The following is a 9,854-nucleotide window of genomic DNA, read 5'->3' as shown; positions in this document are numbered from 1 at the left end:
TGAGCCAATGTGGAATAGATGTTCCACATTGCCACTGGGCACAGATTGACATCTGTGCCCAGTGGGATGGTTCAATACAGGCTGCTTGTAGGTAGGTTTACTGGGCTGGGGCAGTAATGTTGGCTGTGTGGTTTGATGTTTGCCTGTTGGAAGGTGCTGTGCTGAATGTCAAATTCAAACAGTGACGGACCATGACCTCAGGGGATAGCTTGGCATGATGTCACACAAACATATGAGTCACTGTATGTGTGTGTGTTGGTGTGATGAGTATGGAATTTGGGCGTGTGAGAGAGATTGAGTAAGAGCGAATGACAGTGAGGGGAGGGGGTTAGTACAGAGGGGAAAAACATTAAAGATAAACATGCTGTTACAATATATTCAAGCCTCGTTCTTAGCTCTTCCATTGGCTCATTTGTGTCCAGCATCCTCTGACCCACACTCACACACTCTCTTTAACGCAACACGTGGCTCTTAAATTGCATTCAACTGCATTATAGGTTTATCCCATTGCAGTGGTTAGCAGTTGGTATGGAACACTGACATATGCAGGACTGCTTAGGACTTATAGAGGAATTACTCTGCCTCGCGTGGAACAGGAAGTCTGCACTTAGGTAAGAAAATAACTGTACTTTCTATTTCAGCCTATTGAGCTATTTTCAGATCAGATTCATATTACTGTTTTACAATTTTACAAATTCTACTATATGTCAAAAATAGTAAACTCTCTGTTTTACTCCTTTGCTTTTACCCTTCGTAGGAGATGTGTCACTCCACTGTCATTAATGCCAAACAGATTCATTTGTGTGTGTGTGTGTGTGTGTGTGTGTGTGTGTGTGTGTGTGTGTGTGTGTGTGTGTGTGTGTGTGTGTGTGTGTGTGTGTGTGTGTGTGTGTGTGTGTGTGTGTGTGTGTGTGTGTGTGTGTGTGTGTGTGTGTGTGTGTGTGTGTGTGTGTGTGTGTGTGTGTGTGTGTGTGTGTGTGTGTGTACGTACGCGCGCGTGCATGTATGTGGCAACATCTGCTGCTCTCCTACAAGGCCTGTATACACTAAAATACCTGCTCGTCGAACATCTCATTCCAAAATCAGGATCATTAATATGGAGTTGGTCCCCCTTTTGCTGCTATAACAGACTCCACTCTTCTGGGAAGGCTTTCCACTAGATGTTGGAACATTGCTGCGTTGACTTGCTTCCATTCAGCCACAAGAGAATTAATGAAGTCGGGCACTGATGTTGGGCGATTAGGCCAGGCTCGCAGTCAGCGTTCCAATTCATCCCAAAGGTGTTCGATGGGGTTGAGGTCAGGGCTCTGTGCAGGCCAGTCAAGTTCTTCCACACCGATCTCGACAAACCATTTCTGTATGGACCTCGCTTAGTGCACGGGTGCATTGTCATGCTGAAAAAGGAGGTAGCCTAGTAGTAAGAGGGTTGGACTAGTAACCGAAAGGTTGCAAGATCGAATCCCCGAGCTGACAAGATACAAATCTGTCATTCTGCCCCTAAACAAGGCAGTTCCTAGGCCGTCATTAAAAATATGAATTTGTTCTTTTCTGACTTGCCTAGATAAATAAAGGTACAAAAATATATATATAATAAAAAGGGCCTTCCCCAAACTATTTCCACAAAGTTGGAAGCACAGAATCGTCTAGAATGTCATTGTACGCTGTATCGTTAAGATTTCCTTTCACTGGAACTCATGAAGCTCCTGATGAACAGTGTTGTGCTGACATTGCTTCCAGAGACAGTTTGGAACCTGGTGGTGAGTGTTGCAATCGAGGACAGAAGATTTTTTATGCGCTGCGTGCTTCAGCACTCGTTCTGTGAGCTTGTGTGGACTACCACTTTGTGGCTGAGCCGTTGCTGCTCCTAGACGTTTCCACTTCACAATAACAGCACTTACAGTTGACCGGTGCAGCTCTAGCAGTGCAGAAATTTGACCAAAAAAAAAGTTAGCATCCTATGACGGTGCCACGTTGAAAGTCACTGAGGTCTTCAGTAAGGCCATTTTACTGACAATGTTTGTCTATGAAGATTGCATGGCTGTGTGCTCAATTTTATACACTTGTCAGCAACGGGTGTGGCTAAAATAGCCGAATCCACTCATTTGAAGGGGTGTCCACATACTTTTGTATATATTGTGTGTGTGTGTGTATATGAGCTGTTCTGTCGTCAGTATTGTGGAATAATTCTAATGTTAAGGTAAAATTGGAAAGGGAGAACGCTGATCCGAGAGCAGTGCTATCTTTCCTTCGATCCTATCAGTATCAACACATGCCTCAACGACACACCTAGCGAACGTTCTCTCAGCGCGGTGTTTTAGGGAAACGCATGTTACATCTTCGGCCGTCGTATGAAAGATGCATCTTTAAAACACTCCTAAGCCTAAATTCCATCCCTATCGGGAAACTTGGCCCTGTTCTGTTTATCTCCACTCCAGTGATTACTGAGTGGTTAATCTGGAACAGAGACACGGTGCCATGTGTTGTGCAAATAGGGCTAAAACATCTACAAGTCCAATTATACACTTCACTGAGTATCTTAGAAGTGATTGCCTCTGGCAAGCTAATGTGCAGCTGTAGCACACCACGTCAACAAGTCCCCCACGGTACAAATAGCTGGTGCTGGTTTGTTGTGATATGAGGGTGGTAGATAGGGGCTGGGTGTTGATGGGGAGGCCATGGTTAGCTAAGCCCAGGGAGGAGGAGTGGTGGAGCATGTCCAAGGAACCAGAGCAGACGTTGGGGTGGGGTGCTGCTGGCACCACCTTAAAGGGCCGGCGGTCCTGCTAAGTGTGCCAAACGGTGTCAGTCGGTCACTGACTCTCCCAGCATGCAGTTCACTGGAGGGGAGAGCATAATGTTGGAATATGTTTGTGGCAAAGCTGCTTCAACCTAAACAAGTAATATTGATGATATAGATGATTCTAACAAAATTATATTTTAATTGACTTTCATGACACTCCAATCTTACCCACATCCCCGTCTCTGTTTAAATGATATTTGAAGGGAAAATACAGTAAATCTATAGACTGTAACTCTCTCTCTCTCTCTCTCTCTCTCTCTCTCTCTCTCTCTCTCTCTCTCTCTCTCTCTCTCTCTCTCTCTCTCTCTCAATTCAATTCAATTCAATTCAAGGGGCTTTATTGGCATGGGAAACATGTGTTAACATTGCCAAAGCAAGTGAGGTAGATAATACACAAAAGTGAAATAAACAATACAAATTAACAGTAAACATTACACATACAGAAGTTTCAAAACAAGAAAGACATTACAAATGTCATATTATATATATACAGTGTTGTAACAATGTACAAATGGTTAAAGCACACAAGTTAAAATAAATAAGCATAAATATGGGTTGTATTTACAATGGTGTTTGTTCTTCACTGGTTGCCCTTTTCTTGTGGCAACAGGTCACAAATCTTGCTGCTGTGATGGCACACTGTGGAATTTCACCCAGTAGATATGGGAGTTTATCAAAATTGGATTTGTTTTCAAATTCTTTGTGGATCTGTGTAATCTGAGGGAAATATGTCTCTCTAATATGGTCATACATTGGGCAGGAGGTTAGGAAGTGCAGCTCAGTTTCCACCTCATTTTGTGGGCAGTGAGCACATAGCCTGTCTTCTCTTGAGAGCCATGTCTGCCTACGGCGGCCTTTCTCAATAGCAAGGCTATGCTCACTGAGTCTGTACATAGTCAAAGCTTTCCTTAAGTTTGGGTCAGTCACAGTGGTCAGGTATTCTGCCACTGTGTACTCTCTGTTTAGGGCCAAATAGCATTCTAGTTTGCTCTGTTTTTTTGTTAATTCTTTCCAATGTGTCAAGTAATTATCTTTTTGTTTTCTCATGATTTGGTTGGGTCTAATTGTGCTGTTGTCCTGGGGCTCTGTGGGGTGTGTTTGTGTTTGTGAACAGAGCCCTAGGACCAGCTTGCTTAGGGGACTCTTCTCCAGGTTCATCTCTCTGTAGGTGATGGCTTTGTTATGGAAGGTTTGGGAATCGCTTCCTTTTAGGTGGTTGTAGAATTTAACGGCTCTTTTCTGGATTTTGATAATTAGTGGGTATCGGCCTAATTCTGCTCTGCATGCATTATTTGGTGTTCTACGTTGTACACGGAGGATATTTTTGCAGAATTCTGCATGCAGAGTCTCAATTTGGTGTTTGTCCCATTTTGTGAAATCTTGGTTGGTGAGCGGACCCCAGACCTCACAACCATAAAGGGCAATGGGCTCTATGACTGATTCAAGTATTTTTAGCCAGATCCTAATTGGTATGTTGAAATTTATGTTCCTTTTGATGGCATAGAAGGCCCTTCTTGCCTTGTCTCTCAGATCGTTCACAGCTCTGTGGAAGCTACCTGTGGTGCTGATGTTTAGGCCGAGGTATGTATAGTTTTTTGTGTGCTCTAGGGCAACGGTGTCTAGATGGAATTTGTGGTCCTGGCGACTGGACCTTTTTTGGAACACCATTATTTTGGTCTTACTGAGATTCACTGTCAGGGCCCAGGTCTGACAGAATCTGTGCAGAAGATCTAGGTGCTGTTGTAGGCCCTCCTTGGTTGGTGACAGAAGCACCAGATCATCAGCAAACAGTAGACATTTGACTTCGGATTCTAGTAGGGTGAGACCGGGTGCTGCAGACTGTTCTAATGCTCGCGCCAATTCATTGATATATATGTTGAAGAGGGTGGGGCTTAAGCTGCATCCCTGTCTCACCCCACGACCCTGTGAGAAGAAATGTGTGTGTCTTTTGCCAATTTTAACCGCACACTTGTTGTTTGTGTACATGGATTTTATAATGTCGTATGTTTTACCCCCAACACCACTTTCCATCAATTTGTATAGCAGACCCTCATGCCAAATTGAGTCGAAGGCTTTTTTGAAATCAACAAAGCATGAGAAGACTTTGCCTTTGTTTTGGTTTGTTTGGTTGTCAATTAGGGTGTGTAGGGTGAATACATGGTCTGTTGTACGGTAATTTGGTAAAAAGCCAATTTGACATTTGCTCAGTACATTGTTTTCATTGAGGAAATGTACGAGTCTGCTGTTAATGATAATGCAGAGTATTTTCCCAAGGTTACTGTTGACGCATATTCCACGGTAGTTATTGGGGTCAAATTTGTCTCCACTTTTGTGGATTGGGGTGATCAGTCCTTGGTTCCAAATATTGGGGAAGATGCCAGAGCTAAGGACGATGTTAAAGAGTTTTAATATAGCCAATTGGAATTTGTTGTCTGTATATTTGATCATTTCATTAAGGATACCATCAACACCACAGGCCTTTTTGGGTTGGAGGGTTTTTATTTTGTCCTGTAACTCATTCAAGGTAATTGGAGAATCCAGTGGGTTCTGGTAGTCTTTAATAGTTGATTCAAGGATTTGTATTTGATCATGTATATGTTTTTGCTCTTTAATCTTTGTTATAGAGCCAAAAAGATTGGAGAAGTGGTTTACCCATACATCTCCATTTTGGATAGATAATTCTTCGTGTTGTTGTTTGTTTAGTGTTTTCCAATTTTCCCAGAATTGGTTAGAGTCTATGGATTCTTCAATTACATTGAGCTGATTTCTGACGTGCTGTTCCTTCTTTTTCCGTAGTGTATTTCTGTATTGTTTTAGTGATTCACCATAGTGAAGGCGTAGACTCAGGTTTTCCGGGTCTCTATGTTTTTGGTTGGACAGGTTTCTCAATTTATTTCTTAGATTTTTGCATTCTTTATCAAACCATTTGTCATTGTTGTTCATTTTCTTCGGTTTTCTATTTGAGATTTTTAGATTTGATAGGGAAGCTGAGAGGTCAAAAATACTGTTAAGATTTTCTACTGCCAAGTTTACACCTTCACTATTGCAGTGGAACGTTTTACCCAGGAAGTTGTCTAAAAGGGATTGAATTTGCTGTTGCCTAATTGTTTTTTGGTAGGTTTCCAAACTGCATTCCTTCCATCTATAGCATTTCTTAATGTTACTCAGTTCCTTTGGCTTTGATGCCTCATGATTGAGTATTGCTCTGTTCAAGTAGACTGTGATTTTGCTGTGGTCTGATAGGGGTGTCAGTGGGCTGACTGTGAACGCTCTGAGAGACTCTGGGTTGAGGTCAGTGATAAAGTAGTCTACAGTGCTACTGCCAAGAGATGAGCTATAGGTGTACCTACCATAGGAGTCCCCTCGAAGCCTACCATTGACTATGTACATACCCAGCGTGCGACAGAGCTGCAGGAGTTGTGACCCGTTTTTGTTGGTTATGTTGTCATAGTTGTGCCTAGGTGGGCATATGGGGGAGGGAATGCTGTCACCTCCAGGTAGGTGTTTGTCCCCCTGTGTGCTGAGGGTGTCAGGTTCCTGTCCAGTTCTGGCATTTAGGTCGCCACAGACTAATACATGTCCCTGGGCCTGGAAATGATTGATTTCCCCCTCCAGGATGGAGAAGCTGTCTTCATTAAAGTATGGGGATTCTAGTGGGGGGATATAGGTAGCACACAGGAGGACATTTTTCTCTGTTAAGATAATTTCCTTTTGAATTTCTAGCCAAATGTAAAATGTTCCTGTTTTGATTAATTTAATGGAGTGAGTTAGGTCTGCTCTATACCAAATTAGCATTCCCCCTGAGTCCCTTCCCTGTTTCACACCTGGTAGTTTGGTGGATGGGACTACCAGCTCTCTGTAACCTAGAGGGCAACCAGTGGGTCCGTCTCCTCTATACCATGTTTCTTGCAGGATGACAATGTCTGCATTACCGATTTCTTTGGTGAAGTCCGGGTTCCTGCTCTTTAGGCCAAAGGCAGATGACCTCAGACCTTGGATATTCCAGGATGATATAGTGAAGGCTTTTTGTTCCATAAAGTGTCCAATGTTGTTGGTCGGGGTTTGGCCTCAGGCCAGTAAGTGTGAGCAGAGCCTGCTGAGCATCTGGTACATGCCGTTGGCTTGGGCGAGTGTAAGAGTGGGGGTTGGGCCTGTTTGCCCGCTCACTACCTGGGCGTATGTGTGACTTCCATGTTGATGCCCTCTTTGCGGGGGTGGGGTGCATGGGGTGGGCAGGAGTGGCATGGGTCTGATCTGAGGGGGCCTAAATTGGGTGTGGGCATGGTTGATGTGGGGGGGGTGTGTAGGTCCAGGGGGGGGTCCTGGAGGTCTTGGAGGGTGTCTCGCTGGTCTGGGTGGGGTGTCTATTGATCTGTTGCTCCTGTGTGAAGTGTTGGGGCTTCGTTTGAGAGCGATGTCCTTTAGAGTCCGGGCAAAGGTGGGCACTGCTGCCTTGTAGAGGTGGACCTGGTCATAGAGGCTGTTCAAGTCCAGGGTGGAGTGGTGGGCCAGAAAAACATTTGGTTTTGAGGCACAGTCACGGGAAATGCTTGCGTTTACCCGCTGTATTGTAGCAGGGTGGAAGTCTTTTCGTGGTAGCAGGGTGGAGATGACCACTTGTGCGTTGGGGAAAGTAGAAGAAGCTTTTTCAATCACTCCCTTCAGTGCTGTGGCCACCCTTTCCTGCTGTGCTCTCAGGTCGTTTGTGCCTGTGTGTATTATTATGTGGCTAGGTGAGCCTAGTTTGTCCTCAGACAGAAGGTCTAGGGCGCGCTGGGTGTTTGGACACCAGAGTTTAGACACACTGTGTTTGGGAAAAAGTTTTTTTTCTTCTATATATTTCCCATTTGAGTCCATAAGAAGGACAATCTGTGTCTTGTGTTTGTCCTCAGTGGGTGTGGGGGGGTTGTCAGGAGGGCTATCAGGGTGGCTGACAGGGGGGGTGCTCAGAGGGGGTGAGAGCTGCTGGGCTTGGGGTTTTTCTTTTGTCTGTTCTGTTGTGATGTCGTTTCTATGGTCAGGGTCTGGTGTGGACTGTTCTGCTGTGGTGTCGAGACTTTTGTCGGGTGCTGAGGTGGGCTGTTCTGCTGGCGTCTCTGTGGGGATGGCCACCTCCCTAGTGGGTTGTTCTCTGTCACATGCCATCCCCCTCAACCTCTCCTCCAGCAGTCTGATCCTCTCCTCCATCCCCTTCTCCCTCTCCTCCTGTAGTCTGATCCTCTCCTCCATCCCCTTCTCCCTCTCCTCCTGTAGTCTGATCCTCTCCTCCATCCCCCTCTCCCTCTCCTCCTGTAGTCTGATCCTCTCCTCTAGTGCTCTGTTCTTCTCCTGCTCCTGCTCTTTCTCCTGTTGATGTTGTCTCACCACTGTCCATAGTGCAGATATGTCTTTCTCCACCTCCAGCTCTCCAGGTCTGGTTAAGGGGGTGTTGTTGTGCTGGACTGTTGTCTGGGTCTGTGCTGACTGGAGTGTGATCACCTGCTGTTCCAGCTCCACCTGCCTTACCTCCAGCTGGGTGAATTTATCCTTCATTTCAATGAGGGAGAAGTACTCTGTACTGGGAGGTTGACTGTCTGCTGAGGGTTGCTCGTCTGTGGGGTTATATGGTGAAGAGGTTTGGTCTGACCCACTTGGGGTGGGGGTATCTTTATCAAGGGAGAGCTTCTCCTGCTGGGCTAATTCTTTGATTAGGTGAAAGTCCAGCTGAAACTGTTTGTGGTTGCCCTGTACCAATACTGTTCCAGACTTATAGAGATTTATATTAGCTGACTCCTCGTCCTCATTGTCAAGAATCCTGAGTTTCCACCCCTCGTTAACCCCCCCTCTCTTAACAGAGGGGTAGTGTGCTAATATAGCACTGTGCCATGCCTGGGGATGGTTTGTGTGGAAGATAAGGTTGCTGATGTTCCCATTTTTGTAATAGTCAGCAAAAAGTGTCTCTTGATTTTCCATAAGGAGCTTCATTTTGTGATCTTTTCTTGTCTTGTCATTTTTTACATGCACAGGGTACTGTATTTTAATTACCTCTGAACAGCAGGAGGGAGCTTCTAAGGCCTCTCCATTTGGTTGGGGTAGACTATTCGACTCTCCTGCCATTGTTGGGCTAATGGGCTTTGACACCTCTCACTTGACACTTAAGTGCTAGTTGAAGCTGTATCAAGCTTGGCAGAATTATATTACTATTCAGTCCTTATAAAGTAGTGTCATGTATTTTTCTTCTTGGCTTTTGGAAATCAAATATAGTTTCAGACTAAACATTACTCACTCAGTTCCAGGTTGGGTGGTGTTCTCAGGTTTCTGTTGTTTTCCAGAGGATTTGCTGAATATAATAATTAATCCTTGGTAGATGTGAACCTTCCAGGTGATTCCGTAAATCCGTCCAAAATCAGGTTGTAGGTTTTGAGTTTTGATTTGAAGTGAAGGTTATGTTGTAGAGGGTAGCATCCTGTATGGGTTCCTGACAAAAAATCCAAGTTTATCTAACTCTAAATTTATCTTTTTTAAAGAAAATGCTGAAAAATGCAGGAGCGCATCTGATCGTGACCCACCTCTCTCTCTCTCTCTCTCTCTCTCTCTCTCTCTCTCTCTCTCTCTGTCAGACAGACAGCCTGGTATGCACATCTGTTGTCCAGTATACAGTGGAACAAATGTTACAGTAAGCATGCTGTGTCTTCCGTCTCCTACGGATTGCAAGAATACGATCCCCTGTATAACTTCTTATTTCAGACAGACACATGCATGTGTTCTCCCTAGTCTCCCACAAAGCAGGACCACACACATCAAGCTTTAAAACAATCCTCAATTTGTTTCAGATTGATTCCATATAATATGTACAGTAAGCTAGCTACCGATATTTGCACGTCTGGAAGTAAAAGAACATGAAAAAGGCAACAACTTAGAATCAATCAATTGTAACATGACAACAGTTTTGACAATTTTCATATACAAATGGAAATGAACGCTTACAGTTTTTCTCAATCGCATACAAGCAATTTTTGGATCTGTGTTGAAAAGTATCTATATCAGAACAGCAATGATCAAATGCTCAAATAGG

Source organism: Salvelinus alpinus, chromosome 12 (genome assembly GCF_045679555.1).
Source record: "Salvelinus alpinus chromosome 12, SLU_Salpinus.1, whole genome shotgun sequence".
NCBI lineage: Eukaryota > Metazoa > Chordata > Actinopteri > Salmoniformes > Salmonidae > Salvelinus > Salvelinus alpinus.
This window is presented reverse-complemented; position numbering follows the sequence as displayed.